The sequence below is a fragment of the Canis lupus genome, chromosome 7, assembly GCF_011100685.1.
Source record: "Canis lupus familiaris isolate Mischka breed German Shepherd chromosome 7, alternate assembly UU_Cfam_GSD_1.0, whole genome shotgun sequence".
Lineage (NCBI taxonomy): Eukaryota > Metazoa > Chordata > Mammalia > Carnivora > Canidae > Canis > Canis lupus.
The window spans coordinates 11,597,154-11,618,395 of NC_049228.1; the positions used below are offsets into that span (position 1 = coordinate 11,597,154).

The 21,242-nt window shown below is 43.7% G+C and overlaps 1 long non-coding RNA gene across 12 annotated transcripts in view; it reads left to right on the top strand.

The window, feature by feature from the left end:
• Positions 1–254: 254 nt before the first annotated feature.
• The window catches only part of LOC111096626, a 34,005-nt gene continuing 13,017 nt past the window's right edge, over positions 255–21,242 (top strand). For 9 of the 12 annotated variants that reach the window (XR_005361598.1, XR_005361597.1, XR_005361602.1 and 6 more), the window contains exons 1-3: positions 274–391; positions 9,148–9,248; positions 16,738–16,846. This is a non-coding gene — a long non-coding RNA (uncharacterized LOC111096626). Of the gene's footprint in view, positions 392–9,147; positions 9,249–16,737; positions 16,847–21,242 lie in introns of all 12 variants that reach the window. The other 3 variants (XR_005361599.1, XR_005361606.1, XR_005361600.1) reach the window with 2 other exon arrangements.

The following is a 21,242-nucleotide window of genomic DNA, read 5'->3' on the forward strand; positions in this document are numbered from 1 at the left end:
AGCTTCAAGCTTTCTAGGAGGTACCCCTTCTCCTTTCCAGATAAATTTCTCTGTCTTTCTAGGGAAGGGAAGGTGAGAGCTGCTCATCAATGTAGAGGCTTCACAAAAGCACAGGAACAAACATACAGTTCTTAACAAATCCTCTATTTCCCCAGAAGTGCTTGGCTGCCTGTGGGGAGCAGGCTCTCTGCTGACCCAGATAAGCAGACCCGGGGCTCTGTGATGTCGGCATGAGGCACTTCAAGGTGTCCCTCTCCACAGGACATCGGGAGGCTGGGCGGCCCTGTCCAAACACAAACACGAAGGCAGTAGTGTCCCTACCTAGACAGATGCGAACACAAAAGAGACTTTTCAGCTAATAAGATCCTCTGGTGTCTGTAGCTCTAAGCAGGTAAGGTCATTAGAACCCTTCTTTATAATACATTTTTTTCCCTCTTCATTCTGATGGAGTAAAAATAGGCTGGAGGAAGTGATTTTATTTCCCATTTAAGTTAGTTCAATGGGAGGTAAATTTTTCTGTGTGTGTGTGTGTGTGTGTGTGTGCAAAAGATGGGGGAGGCCTGGGGGAAGGAGAGTTTTGAGATGATGCTATTGGGTCCCTTGGCTAAAGAAGAAAAATGTCAGGCTTGAAATGGTTTCCTCTGGGGGCTGTTTGTGGAATCAAAACGCCTCTCTGGTTTGCAGTTCTGAAACCCACTACTGTGACTAAAAAAAACCACTTTCAATTTAGAGGGAAAAAGGCTATAGCTCCTGGAGTCCCCACTCGGCTGAGGAAAATGCTGCTGGATGAAGTGAATGCCACGGATTTGGATTTCAAACACCGGCATTGATCTCAGCATTGATTGGGGTTGTGTTGCTGATGGTGTCTGAGCTCCAAGCCCCTCCTTGTCCCCCAGGGGAAGGGGATTGATCACAAGATGTAGCTGTGAAGCCCGGATGGAAGAGGAAGGACAAAGGGGGCCAGTCCCATGAGGAGGGAAGGACCCCAACATGCTCTCCCAATAAACTGAAATTCTGAAAATCAAAGTCTCACCCTCAGCAACTCCCACCCTCCTGTACTTTGTCAACACTTTTCTCCTGGGAAGGCTCAGTGCTTTGAAGGACGCTCAGGTTAAATCTCTATTTACACCACCACCAGGAGAGGGGCATGTGGATAAATGATTAATCCTCCCTCCCTCCTATACCCAGGACCCTGTATCCACTAGGTTTCTTGGTCTGTGAAGATCCACTGTAGGTACTCACTCTGCCTACCTGGTTCCAGAATAGTAGGCTAATGAATTGTTAATTCATTCAACAAATATTCATGAGTGTCTACTATGTGCCAGGAGCTTGGGATGACTCATTGAACGAAATAGATGGATCTTTGCTTCATGAAGCTTCTATGCCAGTGGGGGAAGATGGATAATAAACAATAAGAAATAAATAATAGTAAAAATAAGAAATACCACATTATCATATGTTCTAGGGTGATGAATACTATGAAATAGGCAAAGTACATTTGGGTAAAAGAAATTGGGAAACAGAGTAGGGGGTGCTCTCAGCTGGTCAGAGTGAGAACTTTAGGAAGTTGACACTTGAGTAAAGGCTACAGGGATGGGAGGGACCCATCTGTGCAGGTATCCAGAGCTAAAGCTTCCAGGCAAAGGAATTGCTAAGTGCAATGGCCACAGGGGGTGGACTACTTGGGATCTGAGGAACATCAGGAGGCCAGTGTGACTAGCTCAGGGTGTACTGCATGTGGGTGGCCAATGCTGGGTGATGGATAAGGTTGGAGGGGTCCTGGGGTCTAAATCCTATAGGGTATTATTGGCCATTGTAAGATCTTTGCCTTTTATTTTAAGATAAATGGAGACTCACTTGAGAATTTTAAGCAGAGGAATGGCATGATCTGACTTAGATTTTCTAAAGATCACTCTGGTTGCTCTATTGAGAATAGAAGGCAAGGGTAGATCAGAGAGATGGATAGGAGGAGAGAATAGAAGCAGCAGAGGTGGAGGTAGGAAGAAGTGTTCTGTTTCCAAATATAAGTTTGGAGATTTCCTGATAGATTTGGTGGTAGTCTGAGGTTTTGGGCTTGAGCACTGAAAGAGCTGCGTTTCTCATAACTCAAATGGAAGGGAGGTTTTGCAGGGGAGAATGCAAGTTGGGTTATGCATGTTGAATCTAAGATATCTGTTAACAAATATCCAAACAGAATGCTGAGTATAAGTCTGAAGTTGTTCTGGTGGGAGATATCTGAGCTTTAAATATAAATCTGGAGGCTATTTGCATAGATCTGATGTTTAAATGCCACGAGACTGGATGTGATCATCAAGGAAGAAGGGAATCAGACAAAGGGCACTCTTGGGAACAGGACCTTGGGACACTCCAATATTAAGAGATTTGGGCAAGGAGAAGACCAGGAAAGGATCTGAGAAAGAGAAAGTCAAGAAGTAGGAGTATATGGGGTTCTTGGAGCCAAGGAGAGGAACATATCAAAATCAACTGGTTCAAGTGCTGTGGGGAAGTGAAGAAAGATGAACACTGAGATGTTGTCATTCTTTTTCACAATGTGGAGGTCAGTGATGACCTGGACAATAGCAGTTTTGGAAAAGTAATGGAGGTAACCACTCAACTGGATCAGGTCTAAAAGAAAAGGAGAGGAGGCAAATTGCTAACAATATAGAACATTCCTTTGCACAAAAATCAACTTGATTTGACTTGAACATGAGACCTGAAGCCATAAAAATCCTAGAAGAAAAAAGGGGGGATAAGCTTCTTGACATCTATCTTGGTAATAATTTTTAGGATTTGACAACAAAAGCAAAAAATAAATAAGTCGGACTAAATAGAACTAAAAGGCTTCTCCACTAGAAGCAAAGAAAACCATCAATAAAATGAAAAGGCAAGAGAAAAGAGAAAGAAAGAAGAGAGAAAATATTTGCAAATCTTATGTCTGATAAGGGGTTAATATCTAAAATATATATTAGAAGAAAGAGAGAGAAAATATTTGCAAATCTTATGTCTGATAAGGGGTTAATATCTAAAATATATATAGAACTCATACAACTCAATAATAAAAAAGACCAAATAATTCAATTTAAAAAAATGATCAGAGGAAGTGAGTAGAAGTTTTTCCAAAGAAGACATACAAATGGCCAATATGAAAAGGTGCTTGACCTCACTAATCATCAGGGAAATGCCAATTAAAACCACAATGAGATACCACCTCACATCTGTTAGAATGACTGTCATCTAAGAGACCCTCATAAGAGTCTAAGTGCTGGTGAAGTTAGAGAGAAAAGGAAACCCTTGTGTACGTGGGAATGTAAACTGGCACAGCCACTCTGGAAAACAATAGGGAGATTCCTCACAAAATTAAAAATAGAATTTTCATATGATCCCACAATCCCACTTCTGGGAATATATCTGAAGGAAACAAAATCACTATCTCAGAGAGATATCTGCATCCCCATATTCATTGCAGCCTTGCTTACAATAGCCATGTCTTGGAAACAATTTAAGTGTCCATTGACAGATAAATGGATAAAGAAGTTGTAGCCTCTACATACAATATTATCCAGCCGTAAAACATGAGGGAATATTGGCATTTGTGACAATATGGGTGGACCTTGAGGGCATTATGGAAAGTGAAATAAATCTGACAGAGAAAGATAAATATCATATGATTTCACTTATCTGTGGAACCTCAAAAAGCCAAACAGATTAGTGTTTGCCAGAAGTGGAAGGTGAGGGATGGTGGAAATGGCTGAGAGTGATAAAAAAGTATAAACCTCCAGTTATAAGATGGGTAAGTCTTGGGGGTGTAATATACAGAATGGTGGCTATAGTTCATAATACTGTACTGTATATTTGAAAATTGCTGAGTAGATATTAAAAGTTCTCATCACAAGAAAAAAATGTAACTATTTGAGGTGATGGATGTTAACTTATTGTGATCCTTTCATAATATATGCATATATCAAATCATTATTCTGTGTGCATTAATCTAATACAATATTATATGTCAATTATATCTCAATCAAACTGGGAGACAAAAAGCTCCTTTAAAAAGTTTTTCTGTAGAGGGAACAAAGCAATGGAACAGCAAAGGGCAGTGGAAATAGGACCAAGGTAAGTTTTGGTTTGGTTTAATTTAGTTTATTGTTTATTTTTTATTTAAAGGCATTAAGGATTATATGAGAGAGAGAGAGAGATTAAGTGTGTGTGTGTGTTAGGAACACTTAACATGAAATGTATCTTCTTAGCTTTTTAGGTATACAATATGGTCTTGTTGTCTTCAGGCACAACAGACCTCTAGAACTTACTCATCTTGCATAACTAAATTGTTATACACCCTAATCAGCAACCTCCCTCATCCCCCTACCCCCAGCTCCTGATGAACACCATTTTATTCTTGGTATTTATGAACTTGACTATATTTGATACCTCATATCTAAGTGGAATCCTGTAGTGTTTGTCCTTCTATGGCTGGCTTATTTCAGTTAGCATCATATCTTCAACTCTTATCCTTGTTGTCACATATTGCACGGTTTCCTTCTTTTTTAGGGCTGAATAATACTCCATTCCATATATATATATATGCCATTTTGTGGGGTTTTTTTTTTTTACCCTTTTATTTGCTGCTTGACATCTAGGTTTTTTCCACATCTTGTTTATTTAAAGTTTATTTAACAGTTCTTCAAAGAACATTAGAGTGGGTTTGGCTTAGTTGTGCCATTGGAAAATACAGCAGTAATCGTCAACTTTTAGCCAATATGTGGAATATTTGCCGTATGTCAACACTGTGCCAGGTGCTGATGGAGACATAGAAATAGAAACTAGATCCTTGTCTTCAAGGACTTTACAGCCAAGTTAGGGTCATAAAAATCATTTAGGAAAGAAAATAATGGAGCTGTTGGCATACCAGTAGAAAGGTCCATAGATGGGAATGAAAGTAGATGGTGTATAGACTCTGGTGATACGGGAGCTCAGAACAAAGAGAGAAATGGAGACAGTATTTAGTCAAATTCAGTGAAAATGTTTATCAACTACAAAGTGTCTAACAGGGTGCCTACTTCTCTAGGCCTTATAAGAAGGAAAGGAAATAAGTATCTGATGTTTGCACCTCTATCTTAGTGGTACATGAGGGGCTCACACGGGCATCAGACTGCCTCACCAGCTCTGTCACATTAGGGCCTATTTCAGTTTACCCAACCTGTGTGAATTCTAAGATGGCGAAAATAACTCTAGGAGATAAAGCAAGTGTTAAGAACATAACAAGCATTTGTCTATTAACTACTTTAAAAAAATGGCAATATCATATTGAAATGATCCATTTACCTGGCTGACTGCCTTGCTAGTGTTTGAGCTCCTAGAAGGCATAGACTGAATCTTCTTTATTTTTATACTTCCTGGGATTTATTTACATATCCCAGACTCAGGGTCTGGTACATGGCAAATGCTCAGTTACTTTAAAGACAATAGTGCGACCTCACTGGAGAATTTTGATTGTTCCATATGCATGTTCATAGTCCAGGTGATAAGGTAATAATGAATTCTGATCTATTGACAGCATGTACTGTGTATGAGGAGCCACATGGGTTACAAAGATGCCCAAATCCGTCTCTTCCTTTTATGGCCTAGAAGGAAAGGCAAGGCAAGGTCATCAGAGATGCTGACAGTGCATTCACAGCTGGAGGATCCAGGATGGGAGAAGTTGGCCTCCCACACTCTTCCTCCTGGAATCAGCTCACAGTCAGACCTTCTTCCCACTGCTTCCCCTGAGTTAACCTGAGAAAGGCATCTCCAAAAGTACCATGGTACATCTAGGCTCTCTTTTCCCTTTTGAGCTTGTGTCTAGACACAACTTCGTAAAGAAGTAGATACAAAGGAACGTAAGTTTTGAGGGCTTATGAGGAGCTGGACTGGAATGGGGTCCCTTAGACATTATCCAGGATACTTGGAATGACTTTGCATCATAAGCCACTATGACCAGAATAGTTCTATAGCTAATGAATTAGTTACAACTCTCTTTAGCCCTCTGATATCTCCATTGTAATGGAAAATCTTCGACGAAGCCTCCTGACAGACAGAAGCACAAGTAATCCCAGATGTGGATGTCAGTTCCTTCTTTTTTTTTTTTTAAGATTTTATTTATTTACCCATGAGAGACACAAAGATTGAGGCAGAGACACAGGCAGAGGGAGAAGCAGGGAGCCTGCTCCCCTGCAGGGAGCCCGATACGGGACTCGATCCCAGGACCTCGGGATCACGACTTAAGCAGAAGGTAGATGCTCATCCACTGAGCCACCCAGGTGTCCCTGGATGTCAGTTATTTCTACTGGACCTTGGAAGGTATCTCAGGGTTTCTGGCAAAAACTAGTTTAGTTGCTATTCTAGAATCGAAAGACGGAGCAAACCAAATAATGATGCCGTGGTATAGAGGTCAGCTCAGGAAGTACTGGAGAAATGTTCATTTTCCTAATAACATTATCACAAAGCTCCACAGCCTGTTCTAAGCAGGAGAGATGTTTCAGCCTTCAGACTGATGCTTTACACCAGCCCGAGCAGAATTGTGTCCCCTTTTCCTCTGACTAACACGTTTACTGACAACACGCTGAGTTTTGGATCTCCTGACAGAAACTCTTTGAAGAGCTCACGTAGGCAGTGGCTTTAGTTATTGTCCAGAGAATAAACCCGAAGTTCCACAGTATCAGCTATGAAAATACCTACCAGGCTGGACAAGCTGCAGATTTTCAAGATTTGCTTTCTTCCCTAGAAAAATACAAGTATTACAGTCCTCTGCTCCTGGGATATTCCACAGAATTAATTTATATCAGAGGAAAGTCCTTAATAGATGCTGAGCACTATGCAAGGTGTTTGGGATACAAGAACAAATCCAGCAGAGGCTGGATGGTCTAGGCAGGCACCTAGGCTCAGAAGTGAACATCTCTCATGAGAACATTTGAGGTGGCAAGGCAGCCATATGCATGGATGACTCAGGAAAGCAAAGGAGCCTGTGGTCAATTCTCCTTCAGTCAGAACAGAGCAGAGGCCCTAGGATTGAGATGTGGATGGTGAACAGGAGATTTCTGGGTCCAGAATTATGGGATGGAAGGCGTGGTGATCGAGGGGAGAAGGAATTCTAGGTGGAGGGAATGGTAGCCAAAGACAGAGGGCTACTACCACCAGGCACGTGCCCCTGCTCCTGCAGAGGTTTGCCTCTTGGATCTTTACCCACTTGCCAGGTGTTCTTTAGATTAGAAGTGATGACAGAGGCAAACTGGAATTGAGTCTGAGTCCTTCTCTCATCTCACAATGAAGAAGGAGCTGCAGGGGCCTGAGGACCCCACATTCCCTGGGAACACCATCAGCTCCCAAGCTCCCATCTCCTGCCCACTTTGCACAACATTTCAATACAGTGTCTTGTGAAAGCAGCTACTGTCAGCACTGCTTTCATTGTCACCATCTCTATTCAGGGGCAACTTCAGGAGAGGGCTCTGTGGGCATCCGAGACTTGCTGTTGGAATCATAATGGTGTTATGAGGACAGCAAATGCAATAAACCGGAGAGATGAGTGGCGGCATCTGATGCTGGAGGACTGAGTCACGGAGACCACTAGGGTGGACATCCCCATGGTCACTATTTATTTGTTTACCTGACTTCAAAATTCTCTCTGGGAGCTGCATAGACAAAGCCTGCTTTATCTTTCCAAACATGAAATGCTAGGTAAGACACATGTTAAATGAAAATAGCCTTTTTAGTCACAGGCAATATTTTTTGAAATTTGACAACAGACTCAGTTAAATTCACAAGCCTATTTTCTGTTTGGAGCTTACTTTGTTTATGGGGTTAGTGACAATTTAGCAATGAATGACTCTAAGGAAGCACAGCACAGCTGATACGTGGCATGCTTTCAACTCCCAAAGGGCAATGTGTTACACTTCCACGTCTTCTGAATCTTCTGCTTCATATACTGGTTTTGAAACATTTGTTGTACTGGTAAACAGAGGACAAATCTTCTTTTTCAGTTCTTTGTTGGTACTATCCTTCTCCCTATTTACTTATTTTCTTGACTGACATCTTTATCTGTATGTGTCCTTGCTTGGCAAAGAGTCTACAGTTTAACACAAGCTGGAAGGGATGTTAGGAGGCTATGGTAACAATCTAGGGGAGCTGGCGAGGGCTCAAGCCAGGATACTGAGTGGGGGTGGATATGTGGGCTGAAAAGGGAATGTCCAAGGTCCCCCCACCCCCCGCCCCAAGTTGCTAGCTTGGGGGACTTGGTGGCAGGTAAGGCCCAGAACCAACACAGGAGAAAAAGTAGCTCTTTTGAATCTATTTGGTGGAAGGTATGTGAAAAACATCCAGGTGGATATTTAACACACAGCTGCTTATGCAGGTTTAGAATTCAAGAGTGAGAATGACAGCACCAAAGAGGTGATTCCATCTGCACTTATTTTCATATATGATAGAGTTCCATCCAATTCATCCCACCCCCTCAAAAATCAGAAGTTTGCAAGGTCACACAGGAGTTGCAATCCACATCAAGGAAACATATTTATTTTGATGTCAGTTTCTCAAATCCTTCCTTTCATCTTTTCTGCCAGAGACAGACTGAGAAATAATATGGAACTGGAAGAAGCAAAGTACATAAAGGAAGCAAGTAAGAATACATCCACACTGCTGAGTACCACAGCCACTCAGAACAGCTATTGGCTTTTCTAGTTGATCTTCTGGCAGAACAGGGTATCTTGAAGTTCTTGGAAGGAGCAGATAGCAGTTTTAACAACTTAGCACATGAGCATGAATTTTCTACATGGACAATAGCTCATCATAGAGCATCTGGCCCAAAGTGCCTGTGGTGGTATAATGAGTTAACACCAGAGTCATCTGACAGATGATAAAATCGTCCTGGCAGTTAGGATGGGTTGGACCGGCGAGAGGGCATGCACAGAGCACACCGCACTGGTAGTGTAGTTGCCCGGAGTGGTGCTTCTCTGTGACCCAGTGGCTCCAAAGTATCAGGAAGCTAGAAAGCTGGAAACACCAGTGTTGATTCCTTTCCTGAGCCAGAGCACGCCAGCAGCTGAGAAACCACACTTCTCTTGTCTTTTCAGCCAAACCATGAGTTGGTCTGTTCTGTTACTCTTGTCTCCCAATTAGACACCCGGAGCCCCTCTACCACCTGCCACACTGCAAGATGGGTCCAGCTGCCTGGTGTGGGAGAGGTATGATGAAGGATGAGTTCTCCAGCCTGGAGGAAGGTAAAAGAGCAATGGAGTCCCCTAGAAAATGAGCAGAATTCACTTCTAGGGAGGAAAAGGGAACTGCCTTCCCCTCAGAGAGCCAAAGCATTTATGAAAGGCCATCACTGGTCACAGCGGTGGTAGCAGTTTATGACTTGGAGGAACCCTTTATAAAAGCCACGAGGACTTTCTTTAATGCAATAGTGCTGCACATTCCCATCTCTGATGAAGTTGGCTTGGAGGTTAAATAAGGAAGTAGAGAGAAGTTGTACTACATAGTACCTAGTATTTAATAGATGGTAGTACTTATCATTTGAGGCATTTGGGGATGTCGCTATGATCACACTTCAGACCAGGATTTGAGTCTCAGCTCTATCCCATGCAAGCTCTGAGACATAGGCCATGTCAGTAACTCCCCAGAGCCATTGGTTTTACAATCTCTAAAACTGGGTCAACAGTATCTACCCCGAGGCCATTGTTGAGCCTTAAGATCAGATGAAGTAAGTAAAAGGCTTTAATTTGAGGTAGCATTAGTATTATTTTTGGAAATATCTGATCATAGGGCTCTTTTCATGCTTCACATTTCTGGAGAAAAATGCCCCTTGACAGAGTCAAAAGCAGATTCCTCTGGGACCATACCCGCATCTCAACACTACTGTGAATTTAACCTAGGTGTTAACTTAAACTGAGATTCTCCATAAAGGGCCAGAAAGAGTATAAATATTTCAGACTTTGTGGGCCATATAGTCTCTGTCCCAAATCCTCCACTCTACCATTTGTAGGGCTGAAAGCAGCCATAAACAATACGTAAACCAACAATGTGGCTGTGATCTAATGAAACTTGATTTACAAAAACAGGCAATTGGCCCAATTTAGCCCATAAACATAGTTTGTTGACTCCTGACTTAGACAAATACACATAGAGCTCACCTCACATGTAGGTGCTTGCTGATGAGTCAAGGTTAAAAGAAAAGCAGATGCCAAATACTAGAAATTCCACTATTAGAAAGCCATTCTTTTGAATTAAGCATTGATCCATACAGAAAGGAGAGGTGCCTGTCAAAATGGAAATAAAGAGAATAATAAGTGAAGATTAAGCTTTAATTATTTTAAAGATTTTGTTTATCTATTCATGAGAGACACACACAGAGAGAGGCAAAGACATAGGCAGAGAGAGAAGCAGGCTCCCTCAAGGGGAGCCCAACGTGGGACTTGATCCCGGTACTCTGGGACCACACCCTGAGCCGAAGGCAGGGTGAACGCAGACGTTCAACCACTGAGCCATTCAGGCAACCCTTAAGCTTTAATTTTAATTGTAATAGTGTGTAACTCTTGAACTGACTGGCCTTGACTTTGCTGGGTGTCACTAAGCATCTGGAAGGAGGAGAATTAAAAACGGGTAGAAGGAACCAAAAAGGGAATAGGTTTGACTAGGACTTTCTCTGAGATCTTCCAAATTGAATGTCTCCACTTAGACTCCTTCCCCTTCCGCATTCCATCCCCACTTCCAGCTAGATTTCTTCATGATACAGAGCAAACCAAAGAGTGGAATCCTTCCTTGCCTCTTTCTGAGGCAGTGGCTGGCTGCTTTCAATAATAGTTCCTAAAGCCTGAGGTCATAGATGTGAGTGCTGGCAGGGCTTAGAGAAGCAGCTCCCCTGAGGGGTCAAGCAGTCTTGGAAAGATGAGTAAAAGAGGAAGCTGCAGGTATGGAGACCCAGAGGGTGCATGACATTGGGAAAATGGTGAGTGACAATTCTGTGATGGAATGAGGTGGGGCCATCTGGGGACACAGAGCCAAGCAATCTGGTGGAACCCTGGGAATGGCTTTCTTATTCTACAGACAGGATTTTATCTATAGCTGCCCTTGGAAGTGAAATCTATTACAGTTTTTTGGACCAAGTGATTTCCACAAATAGACACCTTTGCTACCCCATCACATCTCTACTTCCTGCCAGTCTCCATACTGCAAATATTAATCTACAGCCACTGGTTGCCCAAATGAGATTCACCTCTGACATATTTGCAGGGACCTCAAGCAACTGCAAGGCATGTATACTTCTATGAATCTATCCTTACCATGACCACCAGCACCCCAGAATATTACCCAACACCAAAGCATTCGCAAGTGCCTGATTAATGTTTGTAAGAATTAATTCACAATTGACAACTTCAATGCTCACATCACCTTGTCCAGTGTTAACACAGGGAGAGAAGACTCTGTACTAACCACTAATATCTCCTTGCCCCACTCCACCCCTGTGCCCTGTGAGGATGGTGAACGGTGGGAAGAGGAACAAGTCCACATCCATCTAGCCTCCTGGGAGCCCAAATCCTTCTACATGCCTTTTTTTTTTATCCCACTCATGGCTGCCCCTAGCCCATGTAGCTTAGAAATCCATCAGACATTTGAACTTGGTTTGAATGGAAATGGAGATGACCCAACAAACCCACTTTAACTATCTTGCTTAACTTAGCTTTGTAACTCCATGGTACAAATGTGTGCTAAGAATGCATCAATCCTCCTGTACCCAAGTTAAGGAATGGAAGAATGTTCTAGGAGTCTTCCATGACATTTAAGGCAAAAGTCTTCATTAAGGAGTACTTCTTCTTGAAGGAGTACAGTCACTGGGAGTAAGGAGTGGTGGTGGTGGTGGTGGTGGGGGTAGGTGGAGTGAGGCAGGACAGGAGGGAGAGCCTAAATGGGGGCACTAGCACACTCGTCATGCTTGGAGCCATGAACAACTGAAAATTCCATGTCTTAGCATTCATTTCCCAGAGGCCTTATGAACTACTGTCTCAGGAGAATCCACCATCTTCTCCATCCAGGAGAGGAAGGTATCCACCAGATCTTGACCCCAGTGGGGTATTGACTACTCCATACTTCACAGCTGCCCATGTGTGGCACCAAGAAATTCCCACAGTGAGTCAAACTGCAGTGGCAACAGGGATCCCCAGTGGAAAGGTGAGAGGCATGCAGTGCTGGCCTACAGGGATGTGGTCAGGTTGGGCTCTTGTTGGTCTTGCGTGGCAGCTAGACCAGAACAAGGGGCCTGAGGCCTTGGGTACTGGTGAGTGCAAAAGGATCTAAGATAAGATGAGACATGAGAGCTGTCCAACATACTGAAATGTCCTGCCTTGGGTGTGGGACTCACTGACATGTACTTTCTAGCTGTGGTCTCTTGCAGAGATGGACTTCAGTCTTATTCAACAATTCATTTCTTCCTTCCTTCATTAACCAATTCGCCCCCTGTATGCCAAACACTGTGATGAATAGTATAACAGCTCTGTCTTTCTGGAGCAATGGAAGCACCTCATCTATGATTTGAAAGCAACCCCAGCCTGCCTCTCTGGCTGGTCCTCCTGAGGCTGTGCCCCACCTACTTGGACCAATCATCCCCTTAGTTTTACTTGGAAGTGTTAAGTTGCCCAAAAGACTCATGCTGTAGGGCCCTAAGGCAGCAGGTGGCCCTAGAAGAGAATGTGTCTCTTCCAAGGAAAAAAAATCTTTCCTGTAAACCTGAACACTGCTACTTACCCTCCTTCCCAAGTCATCATTCTATAAACACTCAGGCCCAGGGCATGGGGTGAGGAGCTCCAGCATTCCACAGTGGGACCTTGAATTGTTAACTCAGACTCCAGGAGGAGAGTAGGAGGACCTACTCTATAGGAGGAGACTCCTACAGAGGCCTGGCATGCCTCAGTGTCTTCAAATCTGGGGACTGTCAGAAGAGAAGGGTCTGAAGTAAATTCTTATAGGTCAGAAACAAGAAGAGAAAAAAAATAGAAACAAGAAATTACTAGTTTTGTATATTTGTGTTTCGTCCATCCATTATGTCATTTGGCTATGGTTCACCGCGACCATGACCACATGTTCTTATGTCCATGTTACAGATGTGGAAACTGAGGCCAAGGGATTAAATCACTTGGTGAAGGTCACAGAGCCTGTGAAAGGTATTTCGAGGGCTCCAACCATGTTTTGGAAGTGAATGTCACCTTTGTCCTACCCAGAGGTTCAGCCTACGCAGGCTGGTCCTCCAGTCCACTGACCCAGCAGCCCAGTGCTGGCTCCTGCCAATCCTCACCCGCCATATGGGAGACAGGGGCCTTAGGACCCAGGGATTTCCCCCAAGGTACTTTAGCTGAGTATTGTCAGTGGGCAAAATGCCAGTGCTCAGGGCTCCATCTTCCCTCCCGTGCCCTCCATCGAGCCCCCTCCTCCCTCACCTAGCACAGAGCCAACTCACTCCCGGTAAATTCAGTGTTTTTCCATTCCAGTGAGCTCAGCCTTTACTTTGATTTGGGTGCAAGCAGCTGCAGGTGCCTCAAGTCATCATCTGCTCTCTTTCCCCCTCTCTCACTGCAATGTCATCCATGTTTACTTGCTGCTCTGGACTTTAGATTTTGTCAGAGTGCCAATCGGCGGGGCCGCCAGGCACCACAGCTGACAGTCAAATCTGTGATGCTGAATCCTTCTTCTGGAAAAAAGGGCTAAAGAGGTTAATACACTCAAGTCAGGATAAACACACCAGCTGTTAGAGTTTCTAATATTTAATATCATTATCAAATAAATAACTCAGGAAAAAAATCACACACACACACAGGCACACACACAGACACACATACCATAAAAACCCACAGCAGCCCACTGCTTCATCCACAGCGGTTAAAGAGAATATTAATAAATTATCTTAAAAGCCTCCACAATGGGGTAATGGCTAGGACACAATTAAGAAAACATTTGCATATAGCCTGCTGCTGTTCTTGTCCAGAGACACCCTCCCCAGGTCAGCGTGGAGAGAGGAGCGGGGTGGGGGGGAGCAGAAAGTAGAAGCAATATAGAGCAACAATTTAGGTTTTCCTCTTGGTCCGGGAGGCTCTCGGCTCAAGTCACATTTCTTTTGCTTTTGTGTTCAGCGGGGACATTCCAGATGGATCTCCCTCTATTAGAAAATACACCACACTTGTAACTACAAAACACAAGATAATTTTTTTTTTCTTGAGGAAAATGTGTATTCAGACAAATTTTGCCTTAGTAACCATTTTGTGGATCATGGGTTATTTAATTGACCAGTAGGCAGTGCTTTGTTGTTGTTTGCTCTTCGGTCTACTTTGTGCACAGATACCAGCCAGAGTGATGAGCATCTATTTTTCCTTTGTAGTTCTAGCCTTCTGATTCCCTGAACACTGATGTTAAGGTTGAACAGGACAGAATTTTAACGGCTTGTTAACTGTGTCAGGAAATTGTAAGTCCACTTTTTCTTTTTTTCTTTCTTTCTTTTTTTTTTTTTTTTTTTTCCCCAGCTCACTGGCTGCTGTTCACCTGGGCTACAGGAACAGAAAATGATGATCATCGCATTTGGGGAAAAAAAAAATGAATGTGGGCTAATTTTTTTTTAAGGCTCCAACAAAATGTTTTCCAGGTCACAAAGCACTGAGCAAAATGAGCTCCATATCTAGTTTATGTTGTATATTATAAGGGAAGCTGGTCTCAGCGACTCTGTTAAGGTTCCATGAGCATTTTTTGAGATAAAGCCTTCATTTCAAGGGGCCAGGGTTGAGCTATTTCCCTTCTCATCAAGCAAAAACCTGGCATCCTGTTTGTCTGTCCAGATGTATTTTTGTTTGGGTTTTTACACTGTTTGATTGAGATCAAGTCATGAATTTCTGCTCTCTGGATGGGCAGAGGAATGACAATTTATGAAGTCTGAGGATGCGTGTTGTTTAGCTCAAAAGCACAGCCAGATGAATTTGGGTGAGAGGGACTGCTACATGGCCAGCACGGCCAATATCAGGTCAATTTGTCTTTCACAAACTTTTAACAATCAGACCAGGAGGGTATAGTTTTAATAATCTCTGCTACCTGGAGCTATCTGGGTGGATCAGATATCAGGAATCCAAATAATTTAAATGGGACTTTGTTCTAATAAGACTTTTGTAGTAATTTTCCTGTCAATATTGTATCTGTGTAAAGGCTACCAAGATGGTTGGACCATCCACACACATTCTGGTTAATGCTGGGAATGGTGAACATGTAAATGACTTCTGCCCACGTCTCTCTGCCTTTGGGTCCTTGATGAACTTCCAACGGCTCGGTGGCCCCTTTGCTCACTCAGGCATCCTCTCCACGTCCGGCCAGGTCCCCGAGTTCTTCAAATGAGCTTTTCAAGCGTGTAGAAAAAAATGCAGCCAGGGGGCAGGAATGAAGACAAGAATGATGGATCCACCCAGGGAGACCAAGTGGGAGGAAGGGGTGTCTCAGAGCAGATCTCAGTGGTAAGGTGACCAGCATGAGTCCTCACCTCTCAGCACAGTGGTTATAGAGAGAATGAAACCATGCCTGAACTTTAGGTATTTGGTTGTTTTCTTAATTTCTATTCAGATGTATCTGGATTGGAGATGAGACCAAAATTATTGTTAGAATCATGAGGACAAAAAAGGGAAGGGAAGGAAGAGGAAAATGATAGCAGGGAGAAAGGGAGAGGAGAAAGGAAGGATACAAAGAGAGGGAAGAGGAAGGGAGGGTAGGGAGAGGAAACCCAAAGCCAGCTCTCAAATGCAGAGCTGTGCTGTCCCGCTGTCCTCTGGGTTTTTGCACAAACGGTGCCCTCTGCCTGATGTCCTTTCCCCCTTCTGTCCTCCACAAGCTCTGACTCATGAATCATGTTCTGGGTCTAGATCAAGCCATCCTGCTCCTCAGTACAGAATTGAGTGTCTTCTTTCCCACCCTGTTTCATTCCTCCTCATTCATGAGGCTGGCTCTGCATTTCTGTCTCCCCCAGGGAGGAAACATCTCTACTTCATAGCTTCCCATGCTCTCCATAAATCCTAGCTTTCCATAAATGTTTGCTGAATGAATGAAAGAACAAGAGATGAATGAATGAATGAGAATGAGAGAATTGAGGAATCTAGAGTTTTACCCCCAAAAAAGCCATTACGATTATTAACAAGCTTATTTAGGAGCTGAGTGATGTCCTTTTTTGAACAACTGTACATATAAGGAGTTAAGATGACCCAGGCTTAATCATCAAGGAAACTACACGAGTTGTAAGTCTGAGACACGTGAACTTAAAAGCAGTTTTGCTTTCCTATCTCAGTGACGGAGCTTCCCTGTGAGTTCACTGCACCTGAGATCGGGTCAGCTCAGAAAACAGGAACAAAGTAACAAGGGTCCCTCCGTTTCTATCCAACTTTCACTTCCTGACAGTCTTATCACCTCACTTTATTCCCAGGAGGTCCTTGTAAGATGAGGAAGAAACTGACTTCCCCCTTCCCTGATGGGGAGATAGGAGCCCAGTGGGCTCATGGTACTTGCCCTGGGCAGCTGGAGAAGGGGTAGGGTGCAGCTGAGGGTCAAACCCGTCACCCCCCTGGGCCCCTATTGCCCCCGTGTTGGTGCTAAGCAGGATGTGCTTTATTCTCAGGACCCGGTCCTTGATTTACACCATCCAGAACTTGGAAAGCTGTAGAAAGGAGGATGCTAAGCTGCTTTTCTGCTTGTCTTCAGGGTTAAAAAGCAGAGAAAGGATGAAACAGGAGGATTGACATTAGACTCCAAGAAGAACTTCCCGTTGCTAGGATGCAGTAGAAGCTGGAAGAAATTAGCAGGCGTCTTAGTGAGTTGAACTCTGCTGCGGTGATTTCTCCCATAGAATTACAAATGTCTTAACCTTCTTAGGCCTGATTCTCGCTTAATTCCCACCTCGGGACAGGTGATGGGCAAGCAGGCACCATAGCCTTCACTCTGAATTCTCTGCCTCACGCCAGTTTAAGCCCCATGCTTTATTTATGTGAATTTTGTTTTCATGTAGACATGTTACTCTCCTTGCTGTAGAAGGTGGTTCCCCAAACTGCTGCAAATGTTCCTTGTCTGTATATTTTATTCATATGGATCCGGTATTGGCCTATCCCTTCCTGAAAGAGCTGAAATTTGCCCTTGAGGCATCAGATGGAGTAGTCAAATTGTCAAATGTGTCTCCTAATTGAAGTGAACGTTGGCACAATATTTGTCGACTGGAAATAAACAGCCCCAGTGAAGTAGCAGGTTTACAACCTTCATGTGCTTGTTCCGGTCTTGCTGAGAGTTGAGGGAGACGTGCAGAGACAGAAGCTATTTCTCCTGGAAATGAGAACCCCGGAGGGGGAGGTGGGAGGCTGTCTTAGACTCCAAATCTCCCAGAGCCAAGAAGGGCTAACCTGGAGCAACTGCAGTGCTGCCGGTGAGGTTTATTTCCAGCACTCCCGCCTTGCCTGTCCTTCTCCTTCCCATTCTGGGGCACCTCCTCCCCTAAGACCCAAGGGTCCAAGATCAGCCTGCTTGCCAGCCTGTCAAATCCTCTTATGGGCCAGTCTCTGCTATCAGAGTTTGAGGAACGAAAAGTGAAAGGGCGATCAAGTCAAAAGGACCCCAATGACCATCCCTGTCTTTTCCCAGCATCTCTGGAGCCCCAGCAAATGCACAAGGTCTGGTTCAATATTGCCCAAGCTCTCCTGGACCCCTGTATGGGTCCCTCTGACAGCAGGGGGGGGGGGCAGGGAATGGGGAGTCAGTGCTAAAGCCTTGCACGCTGCAACCCTAGATGCATGGGAGAGCGTTGGTTCCTCCCAAGGTCACATGTTGGAGCAGGAGAGTGGGAGGGACCCAAGTCAAACCTGAAGCTGAAAAGCTTGCCCGTCTGTAAGGCTGTGGAAAATCACAGGTGGAGGGAGTGTCTTTATGCCAGTCTTGGTCACTTCGGGTCTGTCACTCCCTACCACTTTCTTGCTTTCCTCAAGAGGCCAGTCAGAAGTAGGCCCTTTCGTCCCATGAAAGTTCCCTCTGGAGTGGATGCCTCTTGCCCCTGCTCTCCGTTTCTTTCTTCTGGTCCATTCCAACAAGCCCCCAGGCCACCGTGACAGGCTCTAAGCCACCAGCCCCTGGACACCCTCCTCCACTGCCACCCTGTTGGAGTCGTAGTTCCAATACACCAGGTTCCCACCAGGGAGTTGGGTGGATTCCAACCCCGGGAAGGTCTTAATCTGTTCTCTGTTTAGTTTAGATGGGGGAGCTAGCCTGAAAGTATTAACAAGCACAGTGAAGCTTCGTTAGGCTTCTCTGGTAATGACTGGATTTTCTTCACTTCCCCTGAGAGAAGAGAGAATAGGAAAGCGGAGAGACCAAGATAGAACATTCTTGCAGTGACCCTGACAAGGCATCTCTGCTCAAATCCCTCTTCAGGATAAAAGGGAAATTGCATTTCTAAAGTCCCTTTAACTCACCTCATAAAGACTTTGCGAGGTCAGGGCTAGGGATTCCTCTGATGTGAGGGTACTGCTACTGCTAATTCTTCTCTGCCCCAGCACTTCCCTCTGATTTGTAATGATCTGCCCCAGTCTGTCCAGACAACGGATTAGAGTCTTTTAAGGACAAAGCTACTGCTTTCACCACTGCATCCCCAGCCCCCAGTACAGCCTGTCTAGACTCTCGCTATTTGTTGAACTGAAGAAACTTTCCTAACTAAACAAATGAATGAAACTCAGACACCTATGCCCAACCCCCTTTCCCACCCCAGCCCTGACCTTTATCAGAACAGGTAATCCAAGTCAGCTGCCCTAAGAAACTTGAAATCAATCCCTATCACCAGCTTTTAGGGACAGTATGATAAACCTTATAAAGTGAAATCATGGTTTTACAATTTTTTGTTGTAAGCCATTTGTTCTTTAGGATTAATTGAAACCCATTGGTGATAGGAGTGGGGACACAGTATAGTTTCTGTATTTTAAGCTTGACCTCTTCTTGCAGATTCATGCCTTTGCCACCTTTAAAGGACAAGTCTAAATAGACAGATTGGGAAATGTATGTTGGAGATAGGATATTTTAAAATGCAACCCAAAATGTTAGCAAGCAGCCAGCCAGCAACCTAGCACATTTAAGTGTCAGATCAGCTCCATAGCTAATGAGATCCGGTCTCCTAACATGTCTTTCTGGAATGGAAAGAAATTTGTAGAAGCTCGAGACTTGACAAAGCCTTGTTTAACATGTTATTACTTTATCCTCCCCTGAATCTTGAACACATGCTATTTGAGAGCTTGGTTCTAGAAGATAGCAAAACAAAGAAGTGATGATGTCAGGTGTCAGGGACAGAAAACCAGTCTCTCCTCTTCTATTGGGTAAAATTAATCAGGAATGGTTGACCTGCTCATAATCAAGAACACAAACTAGGCTGCCATCACATGGCTTATAAAGACTTCCCCATGTGACATTCCATGTGGATTGGAGATGATACAGTAACATAGGATTTTTCCAGCATGTGCTCTTCCAGAAAGGCTGAAAATGTATAAAATTACCTTGGGGAATAGGTTTGCATGGAGAACAACTTTTCTGCCTCCCTCCTGTTCTCCTCAGTGACCTCCTAATGGGCAGATCTAAAGGCCTTTCCAAATTTTCATTTTCCTTGATGTCTCCATAGCACCTGATATGAGTGACTCTTCCCTCATACTTAACAAGGATTTTCATTGTCATGATCCCTATACTCATTATATATCATGCCTTAGCTGTGGTGCTAAGCATTTCATATATTGTACCTCATTTGCCTACAATGACTTATAGTCTTCCCTCTCTTGGCTTGGTTGTAGGTCCTGCCCCTTCCTGAGTGTCTGTACCTATCCCTCATCCTCCTCTTTTCACCATCAACTGACTCATTCACTTGGGCTCCGCTCTTGGGTCTCTGCTCTTCTTTCTCTTCTTCAAAGAAGCCATCTCCTCCCATGATTTTCTGTTACCTCAGAGGGAATGACTTTCACATTTGTTATCTTTGGCTCTCACCCACATTACTTTTCCCAGCCCTACATTTTCCACTGCCTGCTGGACATTTCCACCTAGGTGTTCCACCAACACCTCAAAATAACTGAAAACAAGTTTGCTATATTTCTCTCAAAAATGGCCTCCCTCCCCATTTCCCCATTTCTACTGATTGTACCAGAACTCTAGTCTTCATCTACCTTAAATGCTTTCTTCTTCATCTCTTCATAGTTCCTCAGCATCTCAGTTCCATGGAGTCTTACTTTGTCAGGGCTCCTTTCCTTCAGATTCCACTCCCATGATTGTAACTTGGGCTTTGTCACTGAATGCTTCAGTTAGTTTCGTGTTCTCTTGATTGATCTCTCTGCCACCTTCAGTCTCATACTTTGCTGCCTGATTAATCTCCCTAAAACATTACTTCCTTGAAGTAACATCCTAATCAAAATCCTTCCTGATCTCCTCACTGGCTTACTATTGGCATGTAAGACTTTCCAGAAGCTAGCCCATATCAACTTTTCCCAGAGCAAATCCATGACCCCTGAGTGCAAATTGGTCTCTTCAGTATCTTTTTTTTTTTTCTTTAAAGCTAGAGAGAGAACACAATTGAGAAGTGGGAAAGGAGCAGAGGGAGAGGGAGAGAGAATCTTAAGTAGTTTCCTTGTCCAGAAGAGAGCCTGGGGGGGCTCAATGCCACAACCCTGAGATCATGATCTGAGCTGAAATCAAGAGTCAGATACCTAACAAACTGAACCACCCAGGTGCCCCTCTTTCAGTACTTTTGAAAAACTTGCTTTACATAATTTTGCTCATTCTGTTACTATCTTTTTATGATATTCCTCTTGTCTTCCATCTAATGCAAATCTTACCAAGTCTACATGCTTGGACTTTAGTAGTTTGGTCCTCAAAAAGCCATTTTTCCAACAGCATTTGCTTACTTTGGGTCCCATTTTGGAAATTCCCATAATACTTCAGGCTTTTGCAATATTATTATATTTGCAATATTAATAATATTTGAAATATTATTATATTATATTTGGTGGTATGTGACCAGTGATCTTTGATGTTACTTTTGTAATTGTTTTGGGACACCATGAACAGCGCCTATATGATACAACAAACTTAGCAGACAAATGTGTGTGTTCTGATGGCTCTATTAACTAACTAACTGTTCCTCCATCTCTCTCCCTCTCCTTAAGCCTTCCTATTCCCTGAGACACAATATTGAAATTAGG